We start from the raw sequence: 16,804 nt of genomic DNA on the forward strand, positions 1-16,804 counted from the left end.
TCCTTACTGAGGAGTTGGCAACACTGAATGAGATACAACCCATCATTTTTGCGGCGATGTCCATGTTGTTTCCACATTACAACTTAAAGCTCATGAGCACACCGCCTGCTAATGCTAACGCTAGAGCACCTAGTTAGCCAGCAAACTAGCGAGGCCGGCTTGTGAGCTTAGATTACTACTCGGCATCAAACTGAAGAGGAGATGTTATCATTGTTAGCTAACTCTTGTTGGCTACAGCAACCCTAGAGAAAGACACCAAGAAAGTTATTCGTCTTCCTCTGAGGAACAACTTTTGATCCAAAACGTGGCCAAGGAGGTTTAACTCTGGTTTAACCAGTTAACAAACAGGCTAAATGATTCATCAATAAATGAAGCATACTCTGGATTGGAAAACATCATGTGTCGTTTTGCAGTTGTTGAAAGTTAAAGTTCAATTTGAGCAACCATGGCTGAGTGCTGGGAATTTGATTTGGATTGCAAAGCGCCTCTGAGAGCAGCTTCAATTTAAATTTGCAGAAAATCTTTTCCTTGTGTTTTTCTTCTGAGGACATAATAAAAGCAACAGGGTTTGGATGTGTTAACATATCGTTTTGAGCTGGTCTGGACTTAATGAGTCATTTGGAGGAGAAAAAAACCTTCTTGCCAAGCTCAGCCAAAATTTTTCCAGGCGTTCCACTAATTGGATGCACCAACTATCAAGTCGTAAGGTCACTACTCTAACAATTAGGCTGCTTTTTCTAGTTATTAATGTCCATGGCTGCATGCAGAGCTTTGAAACCAAACGTGGCTGTGCTGTGTGAGTTTTCCGCACAGCTAAAAAAGGGACATAATAAGCCTCAGGGTCCCAGCCGTGTAAGAAAACATAAACAATATAAAATAAAATAAACTGGGATTGAATCCTATACTTAATCAAGGGATCTAGCTATTTGCACTGGTTAAAGGGCAGTCAAAGACATTGCATACAAATTATTATTTAAAAGATTTAATATTCTATACCTTAGAAGCACAAATGTAAAGAACTCATGAATTCTCAAGAGTGTGCTCCTTGACAATGAGGTCAAACCATCACTTGAAATGTATGCGTTTTCTCTTCCTTATGTGCAGTTGCATGGGGTGGTTTTGTTCCACAATGATTCCATAAAGCATAAGCCATGCAATTAGAGGCAGATATCCTGCTGTGCTTTCCCCAGTGTTTTTTAAGTTCAACCATTTTTCGTTTTTTGTTCAATACAGTCTTCAAAACCAAATTAGAGTGCAGCTGGAAGAATAAACATCTTTCCACTGAGGAGGGAGGTTTCTCCACAGTATGTAGCTTTAATGTTCAAACCTTTTAAGGTGTTCATACTGCAAATACGTTTTAACCAGATCTCTTTCATTTTGTCAATTTCCATCCATTTTCCACCGCTTATCCGGGGTCGGGTCACGGTGGCAGCAGGCCAAGCAGGCCGACCCAGACCTCCCTCTCACCGGCGACATGTTCCAGCTCATTCTGGGGGATCCCGAGGCGTTCCCAGGCCAGCTGGGAGATGTAATCTCTCAAGCGTATTCTGGGTCTTCCCCGGGGTCTCTTCCCAGTTGGACGTGCCTGGAAAACCTCCAGTGGGAGGCGTCCAGGAGGCATCCTAATTAGATGCCCGAACCACCTCAGCTGACTCCTTTCGACGCGAAGGAGTAGCGGCTCGACTCCAAGCTCCCTCCTGATGACCGAGCTCCTTACCCTATCTCTAAGGCTGAGCCCGGCCACCCTACGGAGGAAACTCATTTCGGCCGCTTGTAGCCGCGACCTTGTCCTTTCGGTCATGACCCAGAGTTCGTGACCATAAGTGAGGATAGGAACGTAGACCGAGTGGTAAATTGAGAGCTTTGCCTTCCGGCTCAGCTCCCTCTTCACCAAGACGGTCCGCTGCAGCGCCTGCTTTACTGCTGCAGCCGCACCGATCCGCCTGTCGATCTCCCGCTCCATCTTACCCTCACTCGTGAACAAGACCCCGATATACTTGAACTCCTTCGCTTGAGGTAGGCACTCCGTCCCCACCTGGAGGGAGCAATCCACCGGTTTCCGGCAGAGCACCATGGCCTCAGATTTGGAGGCGCTAACTCTCATCCCCGCCGCTTCACACTCGGCTGCAAACCGCCCCAGTGAATGCTGGAGGTCACGATCCGAGGAGGCTAACAGGACCACATCATCTGCAAACAGCAGAGAGGCGATCCCGAGACCCCCGAAACTGACGTTCTCCGCCCCCAGGCTGCGCCTAGATATCCTGTCCATGAAAATCACGAACAGGACCGGTGACAAAGGGCAGCCCTGGCGGAGGCCAACACCCACCGGGAACGTGTCTGACTTATTGCCGAGAATGCGGACACAGCTCCTACTGCAGTCGTACAGAGTATAATTTCCATGACATGATATATAGTAAGCACCTTTTGTAAATGCAGTCGCCAGAGGTAAATAGCCAACGTAAGGCTTTAAACGTTCACCACGGTTGCATGACTTCACGCTTCACGTCACACCGCTAAGCTAAGGGCAGACTAGTGTTCGGCGTGATGGCATTTAGTAGTCTCATTTAGCCACGTGTTCACCACCGGCTGCAACAGCCGGGTTTGCCCATTCCTGCCATATGAATATGAACTTTCACTTCATGATATCCTGATTCGATTTTGAAGGCTAAAGGTCATTGTGACCTCACATCCGTCCCCTTCTTGTTGGGAACGTGAGCAAATGTCGAGGCATACAACGGCTAGGCAGTAAATCTAGTTTAAGACACGTAAACGCCACAAAATTCAAGAGTGAGATATTTACTGACATATTTTATGTCGTACAACACCTGAAAATCTCTCAAGCTTGTGTTAACCACGTACGTATTTAAGGTATCTTACAAAAAACCCATTGACTTCAAGATGGGGGACATTGAAGTGCAAAAATGCAAACTAATGTCTGTGTTTTGGGACTCATAACTGCAGTTCTTTATAAACCAATATGTCATTTACAGATGCTGTAAAAGTCCCCTTAAATAACTTTTGATTAAAAACAAATATTCACCAAGTAATTTATATTCAGAAATAAATATATAACAGAAATGCATTCAGTCTTGTTTATGTCACTGGCAGCGGCGTGATTGACATTTTTTCCATTAAACTTTTACATGAGGCAAACTCACACTCACAATGTTGTGATACAGGGCAGGTTGATAATGCACTGTCCACAGCCCATACAGCACGGATGAGCACATCAAACATTTATATCCTCTATATTTTCTACTTCAGGTTCCCTCAAGCTTTAGACATTTATTTTAAGGTGTACTCAATATTTGTGTGGATCATCAGAATTTCCAGTTAACTGAAAACAACATCAGCATCACGGCACTATTGGTATATTTAGAAATGGACCATAATCTAAAAATGAATGCATTCAAGTAAAGCGAGCTCGATCTGGGCTGCCACACAGAAGTTTTGTTCTAAAACAGCGAGGAGTTGACTTTTTATAAGAAATAAGAAAATATTTTTAAAAATAATAATAAACATGTTTTTACCACTCAGACTAGAAAAGGTGTCCACTATGAACTGTGGTGCATGACGATTTAAACATTCTTTTTACTCTGCAATTACTCCTGACTGACTTTACTAATTTTCAATCAATCCTTTATAAATATTTTTTTTGTCCCCAGCCGCTGCATTCCATCTCTGAGTATGAGCTGTATTTGCATAAAACACCTGTGATTATTCTCATAACCATTTGGTGTTTATTTACATTTTAAATTAGGTTAATTAATGACCTAAAAAGGCACAAAAACAAAAAAAACATAGCATTTAACACTAATCTGACAGTGTTATTAACTTCAGGACAGATGCCATGACGTCCTCTGAGGTACATGATACCAGTATAAGTCTCAGAGTGTGATGCACTGAAAGGAGATGATGCTGTGTTGTATACCAAGGAGATAGAATATTTTAAATGTGAGAGAAATTAGATATGGAAATGAGGAATGACAAACGGTGCTCTAAAACTCACCAGAGGAGCTCTAATATGAATTGCCTGAAGTACAGTATACTGTATGTATTGCACATGCACTTCATGCCACTGAGGAATGAGGAATGAGGGAAATGTTGGGAGTCAGAGTGTACAAATGCACATCTCAGTCCGTGATTGGTTGACTGACAGCCAGGAAATGCAACAGAGATCCAGACGGGATCCCAGACAACCATCAGCACGCCTGCAGCTTGAGCCTACAGTGCAGAATGACTAGAGAGAGGAACAGAAACGTGTGACTTCTGCTGACATTTTGTGAAAAGCAAACAGCTAACTGTACGTGAGATCCTCTAACATTCTACACCAACCCGGTTCCCTCATTTAGCACGAGTATTGATTATTTCGCAGCAGTCGAAGCTCGTGTCACTCATAGTGATTGAGTTGACCCGGAGTTAAGGGTTGATTTGTTGTAGCTACGTGGGGTTTGAAATAACAAATCAGTGCCAGAGCTGTCCAACAGTCCACATGGCTGCAGACTGTGGACCCAGTTATTTCAGTAAAAACATATAAATATGGAACCCCGTTCTGGTGTCAAGAGAAAAGAGAGAAACCTATGAGCATGCATGTGCAGGTGAAATGGTTATGAGGGTATTTCATGTTCATCATAATGCACGTACTTTGCAAATTGCTCAGTCTAAACATCACATATTTGATGGTCAAATTGTGCCCTGTGAATAAATGGAACACGGTCCTGGTGGATAGAAACACTCCAAGTCGTTTCCCCGAATAACCTTTTAACTAAATGACATTGAATGAAAGCTGCAAGTCAACTTATACAAGCCGAGCTGAAGTAATATGTTAGTGTCCTCCCACATTTTCATTGAATGTCCTGAATTGACCATTTTGCAGTCACTTTGTGCCCACACTTACAAGGCCTCACTAAAGTATATAGCTACTCTCTCATTCGTTCTGTCATTACAGCTCAAGATGATTATTAAAAGTAGACCACAGCTTCAAATTCACATTTAAAAATATTACTGCTGCCAGTAAGTGTGACACGTTGAGTCTTGTTTCACTTACAGCAAACGGTGTATGACAAGCAGGAAATGTGTGTATTTAATCTTGTACTTATATCTGGTGAGGACCACTTTCAATTTGAGTACATTGGGAACATGGGGCTGTTTTGTTTGGTCCTTCAAAAGGCTAACTTGAGGTTTAATAAATGACTTTAGGCTTATGGTTGAAATGCAATTTAGTATAGCAAATTAGTATTACAATTCCATGAAGCCGGGGTTTTGTGAGAGATATTTTACCAAAATAATGGTCAAAATTGGAGCAGCAGAGGCTGAGCTATTCTGATTTTTATTCCGTATGGATTACGACCCAAAACCTACTAAACTTCCTATAATGCAACTAGATAGCATCTCTCAATATTCAAAATTCAAATTGAATGAATGAATAAAAAAAATAATTTAGATATCCTGACTTTTAATCAGTATTATGGCTCAAACACCCCCTACACCTCCCTCTTGATAGCATCTTTCATTAGACCCCACTACCTGGTAAATGCCCACATCTGTCAAACTCCTCCCAGTTTAAAATGCAGACTTCCCTCTTTAAGGTCAGGGCAAGAAGGCGGCAAATGGAATGCATTATGTTAATGACACTCCTCACAAGCGTCACCTAAGATACAAACTTCAGTGTGTGGGTGAGGATTACATGCGTAGCCTTGTGAAATGGAGGATGTCACTGTAGAATAATTCCAACAGCCTATAAGTTCCCTGTGAAGTTCACTGCACAGAGTTCCCAGCCATGTTAAATAAATGAATTTGCATCTATGTACCTCAATCTCACAACAAAACATTAGATAGATAGACATAGATAGTTACTTTATTAATCCCGCAAAGGGAAATTCTTTCGCTACAGCAGCATTTATGGACACGTAAAGCAATACAAATAACAGAGGAAAATATGAAATAGAATATTAAAATTAACTAACTAAACAATAGTGCAAAGATTTAACAAAACAAACAAACAAACAACAATGTAAAGGGGTTATCGTCGTGTGAATGGTCTGGCCAGAGGTGATTTATTCTACAGTGATATAGCAGTGGGCAGGAATGTTCTCCGGTATCGGTCCTTGTTACAGCGGAGCTGGATGAGTCTGTTGGAGAAAGTGTCCGCTGTCCCTGCAGTAGGTGGTGGAGAGGGTGGTCCGGGTTATCCAATATGGATAATAGTTTCTTCAGTGTCCTCCTCCCCACCACCTCTTCCAGACTGTTTGCAGCCAATGATGGAGCCGGCCTTCTTAACTAGTTTGTTAAGTCTGTTGGTGTCCCTATGTTAATTGTCAGTGCAAATGTTAGCTGCTGTAGTTACATTGCTCATGTCGCTCTGGAGACATTATTAATGATAATGTTATTGATATCTAACTATTCATTTAGGGTCCTGGGAGGTATCCAAGAACCCATCCATGCAGGGTGTTCGAATGTAGGGATTTTGTCGAGGGAATTTCCCTTAAACCGACATTCCCTGAAGAGGGAGCAGGAAATAAGGCACAGACATACTGTTTAAATACACTGTTCAACGGGAGGCAGCTGGAGTCAGATGGTGTTGGCGATTTTCCTATCACTAGAAGCCAACATATCCGCCCTAAATATAACGGAATTTTAAGTCGACACTGGTGACAGAAGCGTCACACCGGCGTTAAGCGTTGTTTATGCTCCTGCAAATGGCGCAGAGCGCCGAGCATGCGAGGAGTTATTGCTAAATGCACTGTTCATTGCCTTATTCTCAGAAACACCAGAGGGCGTACAAACAAAATGAACTGTGAAGAATCAAAAAGACAACGACTGTAACCGGCAAAAAGCCATTAACCAACCCCCGAGCTGCAGGGGAGGGGTTGTCATTATCTGTAAACTCATATCTCATATTCATGGACTACTTTATTGCCTTTGCAGAAGCCCTGTAAAGAAACAATCCAAGTATTGCAAGTATTATGAAGAAACGAAGGTTGAATTATTCTGTAAACTATCAGATTTTTTTTAAAGACCTCCTGTTTCTAAAGCATCTAAAAATGAATTGACCTTTGTATAACCCCAAGACATTTAAATATTGTTTTAATCAGTGAACTATTTGTGACAGTCGCATGATCGCCCGCAAGTTACAAAAAGGTGCACAACCAAGCGCCCGACCACTGCATGCCGCACGGGCTGTGATCACGTCATTTATCTGGCACGCGCACCTAGCGCCGGCTACACTCCGGGGAGCATAAGCTAAGCTTCATTGGCTGAGCGTTAGTCCTCCTGTGGAGCTCATTGGCTTGGTTGTTTGGTAACCAGGAAACCAGTGCTTTGTGTCATGGTGCCAGACGACCGTCAGCTCGGTGGAGTGGGTGGATTCGAAGGTTTAAACCCAGGCAGGTATATTTTAACAATGGGTGCAATTTAATGTTTCATTGTAACCCTCAAGACACTACACTGACGTTTTAGAATATTAAAAATGAAAAAGTTATCTCATGAATTTTGTAGATTTTTGTCCATTGTGTGAAAAGAAAAAAAGTTGCATTTCTGTTGGTGTTGCCTTCTTTCCAGCTGGTCTTTTCTTACAATTAAAATACAGTTGCAGTGTGTTTCTTTCTCAAAATCTACTACATAATAAAAAAGGAAAATGTTTAAAGCACCTTTATGGAAACAGCAAATGGAGTTATTTTGCAGATCATTTTGACATTTTTTTGTCTGGCAAAAAAGGGTTATTTTAAAAAAATCATGCTGTTAGTGATCCGTCTAAATTGATTGCTTTAACGCTTGTTAGATTCACTGCCTGTATCGCTCAGAGTATCACCGTCTGTTGGAAAGAGAAAGCACAGAGGATGTTTGTTAAGTTAGGTTCACCAGAAAAGTCTGAAGTCTATATTTAAAATCATTGTGAAGGGAATATTACTGAATCATTAAGAGGTAGATCACAACATGTTTCATCCTGATTTTGACATTTCTTTCATTTCATTTGTCTCATTCTGACAGCAAATCTGTTTTCAATTGATTTATTCAGTAAAGTTCTCTTTCTTTCCATCCTACTGCTTTTGTCAAACTGTCAAAAGTTGTTTTTGTTTTTCAACTTACATTGATACTCTATCACATGCTAACAATAAATCCATATTTTAGTTTTCCTTTAGGGCATTAAAGTGCTTGTCAATCACCTGACACAAACTAGTATTCACAGACACCTAATAAACTTTAATGTGACAGTAATGTATTCTCTTCTAGAGTGCGTTTGCCAGCATTGACACCATAAAGATGTATCTGAAAATCTCTGAGAAATCTATATTTTCATTTGCAGCAAAGTCTGAAATGCTTCAATACACTTTAGTGTCGAGTTTTTTGAGACCCAAGGTTCTTTGTACAAGCAAACAACATTGTGGCAAGAGGGGTCATATTGATGTCAAGCCAAACATGAAATGTCAAATTAAAGTCTACTAAAAGAAGGCACAAACCGTATATGTATAAGACTGCTTTCTACAACCTTTTTCCTTTTGCTAAGTATTCTGAGTGTTTGCCTACCTTCTGAACAAAACTTTTTCCGACTAGATTGGACAAGTTGTGACAATACTCTCGCTCAATCAAGGACTAAATGTCCGATTGCACTTCCAGTACCAGGCAGGTAATTGGGAAGGCAATAAAGTCAGTCCTGTGGGTGAGCCTGCTGTGCTGCCTGCTTTGAATCTGAATGGGTCTTTGTAAGTTCTGTCACGACTTCAAGCCTCTAACCATCTTCTCGTACTTCCTGAGATGTGGGTCAGACTCTACAGGCCATCTGGCTGGGTGCTGTCACACTGAATCTCAAGAGCATCTGCCGCAGCAGCGGACGAGACGTTCCCGCTCATCTGAAGAAGTGAGCTTCCTGGATTTGCAAGCGGGGTAGATTCAGTGTCAACATCCATTAGAGTGCTGGTAATTGAAACTGAGTGCTAATAGACTCTTGGGCACATTGGAAATACACGCCAGCAGTTCAAAGTACAGTGAAGTAATTCGCAGATAAGATACTTTAGAAGCACTTGTGCCGATGCTTGCGCCCTCACATGTCCATTCACAAGTCTTTTGCTTGGAAGTTTCAGATCATCTTGATTGAATTTGACCCCTTGCATTAATTCATTTATAAGCTCTGACCGATATGCACGTTTAAATGTCAATTAGTATTATCAGTCTACGTAAATGATAAAAGCTAAGTAGAAAGCTTGATAAAACAAACGCACCCCACATTTTTATTTCGCTCTCTTAACTATTATTTGATCAGTTAAACCCTTACGAGCCCCCCCCCCCCCCCCCCCCCGATCTGATACAGATCAGATTGCTGGCAGCCTTTGGTGTCACTGGTTGTCGTGATGGATTTGTAGTACTGTATCATCCCGGCTCTGAAGGCTTGCTGTTATGAATGTCCTCTTATTCTGCTGATTTTGCTGATCTCTCACTCCACTGCCTATTGTTTTATCTTGGTGCCCTTTAACATCTTTAAAAATACAGTAATCATGCCTCCTTGCCGATGACGGAGGCATTATGTTTTCGGGGTGTCCGTCTGTCCGTTCCATTCTCGTGAATGCAATATCTCAGATATGCCAGCAGGAAATTTCTTCAAATTTGGCACAAACGTACACCTCGACTCAAGAATGGCCTGATTCGATTTTGGTGATCAAATAATCTTTATGCTAATCAGGGCAATTTTACATGAATATTTAATACGATTAAATGTTGAGGGATAACATCTTTTGACAGACAAAATGAGTGGGTATACAGGGGCCATCCCAGTCGGAATTTAACACAAACAGTAGTAGCTTTAAATAGCACGCCCTGAACTGACACAGCATCTGAGTTATGTATTCCAAAGCATTGTATTTCTTTTGGAATGCATTCTGATTTTGTACAATTCCTTCTCTGACAACTGTTGGATTGGAGGATGATGCATGTGCTTCTGTCAGAGACAGTCTGGGGATCCGGGTGATGTCAAACTGTCTTCATGAAAATCTGACACCCAATAACTTCCATAATTGTGTTTCTTCTCATTTGTCTGGAGAGGAAGGTTTTTGCTTTTTTCAACAGAATGAAAAATATAAAATAGAGGCGTCAAAGTGTATGTTTTATTGTAACCCTTTGGTGTTGATGTTACATCCACTTGATAGTCTCTTGACATGGACCTGATGAAACTGATGTCGGAACAATGAAAAAGTCCCTATAAATATACATACACCTAACGTTCTAAAAACTTATTTTAGGTGAAAATGTACACTTTCTATGACAAGCATCAATGAGTATTCGGTGTAATACTAATGACATCAATTACTATTTTCTCCACAAACAGTCAGTCATTCTTTTGGTTTTTATGGTTTCTTTTTTTCTTTATACAGTCTGAGATACTCTGTCTATGTCAAAAGACAGTGTACATGTTGTGAACCTGAGAAAGTTGCCAGAAAGAGAAAATAAACATAACTAATTCTACAATAAATAATAACATAATACATTGACTTTAGTTACGAACAAAGCTAAAGAGTGCATTATTTTCAGTGTTTGCAATTTTATTCTGAAGGCGTTACCAGAATAAGTATCTTAAATGGAGTGCCATCTTTTTTTATTAATTCCTGGATAAATAAACACCACTTATAAACACTGCATTCCGCTAAATGAAGTGATTATTCTAAGTGTTGTTCTGGTGTTTTGTTTCTTCCAGTGCACCACGGAAATATGACTTGAATTAATCTTGAGGCTTTGGGAAACTGGAGTCCCAAGGGTGCCCGCTTTGAACAGCCTGTTTATCGGAACATATTAAAAAGAACACCTATTTATTTTTTCACTGTGTCGTGACATTAATAAGAAAACGTACAAAAACAAAAGTAATGAGAAACCACATTAAAAGTGAGTTGACTCTTTTTACTCCGGCCTCACTTCCCAGTGGAATTCCGAGGTAATTATGATGATGGTGGCGTATCATCACTTTTTAAGTGGTTATGCTCACATCAGCATCAATTATGTAGGCCCCGTTAACACATAATTTCCCTTTCACACGGAATGATTAATGCAAAAACTGACGCACAAAATGAAAGACAGGTGTTTGTTTTTGGTGACATCCTTATTATACATGTGTCAGTTTAATGTGAAATTTTGAATTTCAAATGTGACTTAAAACAACAGATTACCGTTTACCTATTATACACACATCATACAAAACCGAAGACAAAAATGAATCAAGAGCTCAGAATGAATTACGCAGAGGATGACCTGAGTTCTTTAATCTTTTTATATAAAGCAATGTGATGCAATAAACCCTCTCGGCCCTCAGTTAGTTTGGCTGTGCTGTAAATAGCTAAACCAGTTCCTCGTCTTCTGTTGCCTTTGTGACCAACGTGATCTCGTGGGAAGGTGTACAAATAGCACTTCACTTGTAAGAACATTCCGCTTGACATGATGCACATTTTAAGCGTTTCCCATGTCATTTCACGCCACAGGGTTTACGTTGTGAAGCGGCTTTTTGCGCCATTTAATGCAAACTCATCAATGTTCAACAATCGAGGTAATGTTTAGGCGACAAAACTACCGCAGTTACGTTTAGGCAACAAAACCACTTTGTTAGGTTTAGGAAAAATCCCATGGTTGGGCTTAACGTCAGTACATAAACTAAGTATATGTATGTTACATAACTTCAACTGAACAAGTCTTTTGATTTCACACAGGACACGCACAGCAGACTCCTTGGTGAAAGTCCTGTGTTTGTTTGACCGATCCACCTTCTCTACAATGCATCATAAGTGGTCTTTCTCACTCCTTACATGATGTCACATGCTCCTACTCACAGACTAAATGGCGTAAAATGACACGCCGAAACAACAGCGGCATTGTGACAGCACGCAAAATTACTTTCAAAATTGACGAGTCGTTCGCACGCCATTTGGTGACACCAGGTTGTTGTGACAGGGGATCATCTCACGCTTTATTTAGAGCCCCCAGTGGACCATACGTTTCATTTTAAGTGTCAGCTCAATTGGAGCTGACAGATCCATAAACTTAATTAAAGAGCAGGTCAATCACAAATTGATAAAACATAACATGTATTTACTATAACGTAAGTTATTGTGTGCATGTTTTTGTTTGACTAAAACCTGAGGTAAATATTGTGGATTCTGTATCATTTATTTTCCGTGGATCTGTTTGCATTAGTCATTTACATATCTCCAGATTTAACAGAAAATAATTGTGCTGAAGACTAATTCTGTAGGCGTAACGGTTTCAACAAAACCTCTGAAATACAAGAGGGGGACGTAGAAACGCCAATCCAATTTCCAGAGCACAAATGAATCACAGGTAGAACTCTGAGTGGTGTAAAATATGGTGAGTGAAACAGACACTCTTTTATGTCTGGGGAGGTGGCAGGAATTGTTTGTTAGCACAAAAATAGTCATCTGGGAAATAGATTCCTTAGAGAAGAAAATGACTCTGTGACCCCTGTGGAAGGTGAGTGAAAGCTTTTGCAAATTATATCATGCAGGCAGGAGATTGTGTGCTGAGAAAAACAGAGAGTAACAATTCAATTTCACCTACTTGGGGGGGGGGAGGTTGATGTTTAACCTGCAAGGATGGAAAACAAGCACTCCTGTTGGAAAAAACTAAATTTATTTAGCTGCCTCGCTGTGATGTGGTCTAAAAGTTGGCACTGGAATAGGAGAAGCTATTGTTAGAGTTAAATAAAGAAAACAAGATGTTGCCTAACCACTGTAAAACATGCTATAGTCCCCAGTATTTTATAGAAAGGAGTTCTAATTATTTCACTTTCGTTTTTTGGTTTGGTATTTTGATGAAGGCCAACTCATACATGTTTGACTGCATGCTTATTTTCTGTTTCCTGACAGTTAGCTGGATAATCTTGAGATTAAGTGAACAGCGTGTGAACAGGAAAAACATCACTATTCAGACTTGGCCTGCATAGGCTACATTAAACATGCTTACCACATGATGTTATTCTGAAAGCGGGTGGAGTTTGGGAGCTTCGATAATTCCCTTTGACATCATCTCCTTCTTATTTTAATTTCCAGGCAGCAGACATCGAAAGTAACTACAAGAAACTTTCATTTTGTGCTGATTGAGGAAACCTGTGGATAAAAGCGGTAGTGTTTTCCCGGAATGAGGATGTAATTTGTATGAAGCTGAGAGGCCAGACCACTGAAGGGAATAAACCTATTCATGACCACGTCTTTTCCCTTCCAGTATGTGTGGCAAGACACACTACAGGTAACGTAAGCACCGCGAGGCTAGGCTTTAGCTAGCATTGGCTTGATCTTAGATAGCCATAAATAGATATTACATAATCACTTTCACTTCAAACCTTTCACTTGATTCCTTAACAAATGCAAAAAAATAAATTTTATTTTATTGGTTTCCTTTAAAAAACAACAACTGAAAACATGTTTTTTATAATGATAATTGGTGTCATTACAAAAAGGATGACATCAGGTGGCAATACAAAATATCCAAACAACATCTGGCTCATAAAGATGAAAAACAAAGCTATTAAGACACATCTCTGCTTTTAACTCCTCTCTTGGGGCTTTAGGCAAAAGGTCTGTTTGCTGCAGATGCTGAAAACGCTCCTTTATTGGGACAGATGTTGCAGAATTAACATGTTCTCCAGATTAACTAAACTGACTAACTAACTGGCTGGTCTCATGTTATCCACCTCATCGGCCAGTTCAAGTACACTCAAAGTATTTTCTTTTAACCAAAGCTTGTCATGATGCTCAAACTTTTGTACCTCAAGAGCCATCGTGTACTGAAACCAGCTGCATCCAAACCAAGCATTTAGAAGCTGCCTTTAAATTTGCTAGTGTTAACATATGAAATCTCAGCCGTAAGCCGTCTGCCATTATATTGCCCATATGTTTATTTTAACAGGGATAGATACATGGAAGATTGATTATATAGAGTGATATCACATACTGTGTCACAGCATCAAAGCTGTAAATGCTGTGATACAGCTAATGTGTCGACAAGTACTTGTTAGCGCTAACTTGGCAGTGTGCTTGCAGATGTTTGGCTCTGCATGTGTCATCTGATAAATCTGCTGCCTCCCTGGCAGTGAGGAATGTTGGCTCCTCTCCCTGTTTTGTCATGGGGAGGCAGCTCCGACAGAAAGTCTGACACAGATAATCCTTATAGAGGAGAAGGTGAAACAGCTTGCCCATAATTAGAATTAATGTGTGGAAGAGAGGTGGGGAAATGAACCATCACAACAGAGATCAGTTCTTATTATGGATCACTTATCCACTTTTTTTTTTACAGGTCAGGGACTGATGTGCCTTTTAAAACCTCGGATAGGGAGAATGAGTTTTAGTTATGTGTATCACCGCAATGGTGTAAAGCAAATTGGAGTGGCTGCACGGAGAGATGAGATTAGTTGACTTGCCTGAGGAGAAAAAGAAAGTGGCAGAATTGGACATTAAATAAGGGAGTCATCCATGAAAGGCAGTGTAGCATACTATACTATTCAAGATTTTTTTTTTTTTACAATTCCTCAGATCTGTGATTCTTTACTATTCTGTTTAAAGTTTGTTTCTTCAGACTTTTTTTTTTTGCATTGACAGACAGACAGATAGATGGATAGACATAAAACATATAAATGTTTAATAATGTTTTATAGGAACACAGACTGAGGATAATTAGGTTCGAGAAGGATTTCAAGGACATTCTAAGAAAGTAGGATGCACCGTGACAATGCTTACTGACTTTTTTCACCCTGCAAAATATGGTATTTTCTTTTTTAACTACTAACAGATAAAAAGGAAGTCATTTTGATTTCACTCCCTAAAGGCAACGTAGACTGCAAGTCAAATATGAATGCATTACATAATCTAGTCTTCTGACCACTCAAAGCGCTGTAACACTACATGTCGAAAGACAGGTCATGTTGTCGACAGAAACAATGCAGCCAAATCAATCCAAGTTGTATTTGGGCTAAGCTGCACTTTGAGTTTAATGCTAATGTTTGCATGCTAACATTTAGCATATTGAAATCTCATTATCTCAATTATTGAATACAGAAGCATTTACCAGTATAGGATTAGACATTCCAAGATTGTTAAATTGTCAGAACATGATTGACCGGTCAAATTACAATGGGCAGAACAAGTCAACAGATGTCTGCTTTAAACTGGGCTCCAGCCATTTGTACGTGGCTGTAGTAATGGCAGGAGTGAAGTAGGAAGCGAGGTGCCATAGTAGAGCAATGAAGTCTGGATTTGGAGGAGGATAGGGTGGAAGGATGGGTGGGTAAAACAACACAGAACCTCCACCCAGGAGACCAGACTAAAGACAACGTTCACTTATTTTATGTCATTGTTTAAATTACGTAAGATAACGCAACTTAATGTTGCATAGTGTACGTGATTTACGCTGCATAACATAGTCTACTAACTACTAACAGGCATACTTATTTTAACCAAAATCGAATTGTTCCCTAAAGCAAACCAAGTAGTTTTGTTGGCTAACCAAGTTTTTCCTGCGTAGGCGGTTTATTGAAAAGATGGAGACGGAAAGTTTATTTTGAAAAGACAGTGTATGCATGTTAAGAGGGGACATTGACACATGCTAGAGGGGTATTTAGAGCGCCAGAGTTTGCAGCGCCGACCAAGCTGCCGTATTTGACGAGTTGGGAGTGAGAAGGCGTTGCTCCTGCAGCTTAAGTCTCACACTCTCACCTGTGATGCCGGCTGCTCGTGAACAAAGGCAGATCGCTGCTTTGGGTTGTCAAATGAGCCTTGTATCAGAGAGACGTGATGTGAGATTGCTCAAACCTGTGTTCAGGTACGTGGAAATGAGCTCCATCCTGTTATCTTCTACATACCAGAGCCGCTCATTACTCCGCGGCAGCTGAGCGGAAACAAACGCAATCTGTATGGAAATGCAGCTGCTTAGTCACAACACTGCCTGTGGGTAACAGCGTAATGTATCTTCTGTGTGCTTATGCCATGTGCACATCATATCGGAGCCCGTCGAAGAAAGGGATGACATCTCCTCGCTGCGACTTGGAGAGCACCTGTGTGTTTAACTTGTTGAAAGGTTCACATGTATTACTTTTTATCAGTGGACTGCAGTTGGACTGCATCTCTGAGCAGGCATCAGTCACTTTTCTTAAAATAAACTGGAGAAAATGACTGTGAACATAACCCAGTAAGCATGGTAATCTCCCAGGTGAAATACAAATCCATCTAAAGCTCCATTTGGACTGGATTTATCTCTCTATGGGAGGTGAGGTGATTTTATTACCTGCCCTGATCAGTGGTGTTAATCCCATCCTGACCGTGGATGTGGGTAATTTTGCACCAATATGGAGCTACAAAGCTCCACACACTCACACCTCCCTGGCCTCTAAAGTTACAGATCAGATGATGGATGTCATGATCTTATTGGTTTAAATTGGTTAGGACTATCTTACGTAAGCACACGTCATATTTTGATTTACAGGGAAAAATGATGATTGGATTTTGATATAAAATAGAAAAAAAAAACATTTGTACAAAAATGTGTGCATATATTATAGGTGCACAATATATGACTAGGGATGTGATCTAAAAGGTTTATAAAGGGCATAGCTAATTTTGTATGGAGCATTTATTTCTACATCGATCTCCTTTTTCCCGTGTGAAGAGCTTCTCGTCGCTGTACTTTTTTTATATTCTTAGTGTGAGATTTGACTTACGTGTGAAAATTGTCAATATTACTTTGCTCATCTGAGATATATAAATATTCCAGACATGTAGGTCTATTTACCAAACATGATGACAGAAATAAATATCAGAAGAAC

The sequence above is a fragment of the Anarhichas minor genome, unplaced genomic scaffold, assembly GCF_050575085.1.
Source record: "Anarhichas minor isolate MPS153535 unplaced genomic scaffold, ASM5057508v1 ptg000067l, whole genome shotgun sequence".
NCBI classification, from domain to species: Eukaryota; Metazoa; Chordata; class Actinopteri; order Perciformes; family Anarhichadidae; genus Anarhichas; species Anarhichas minor.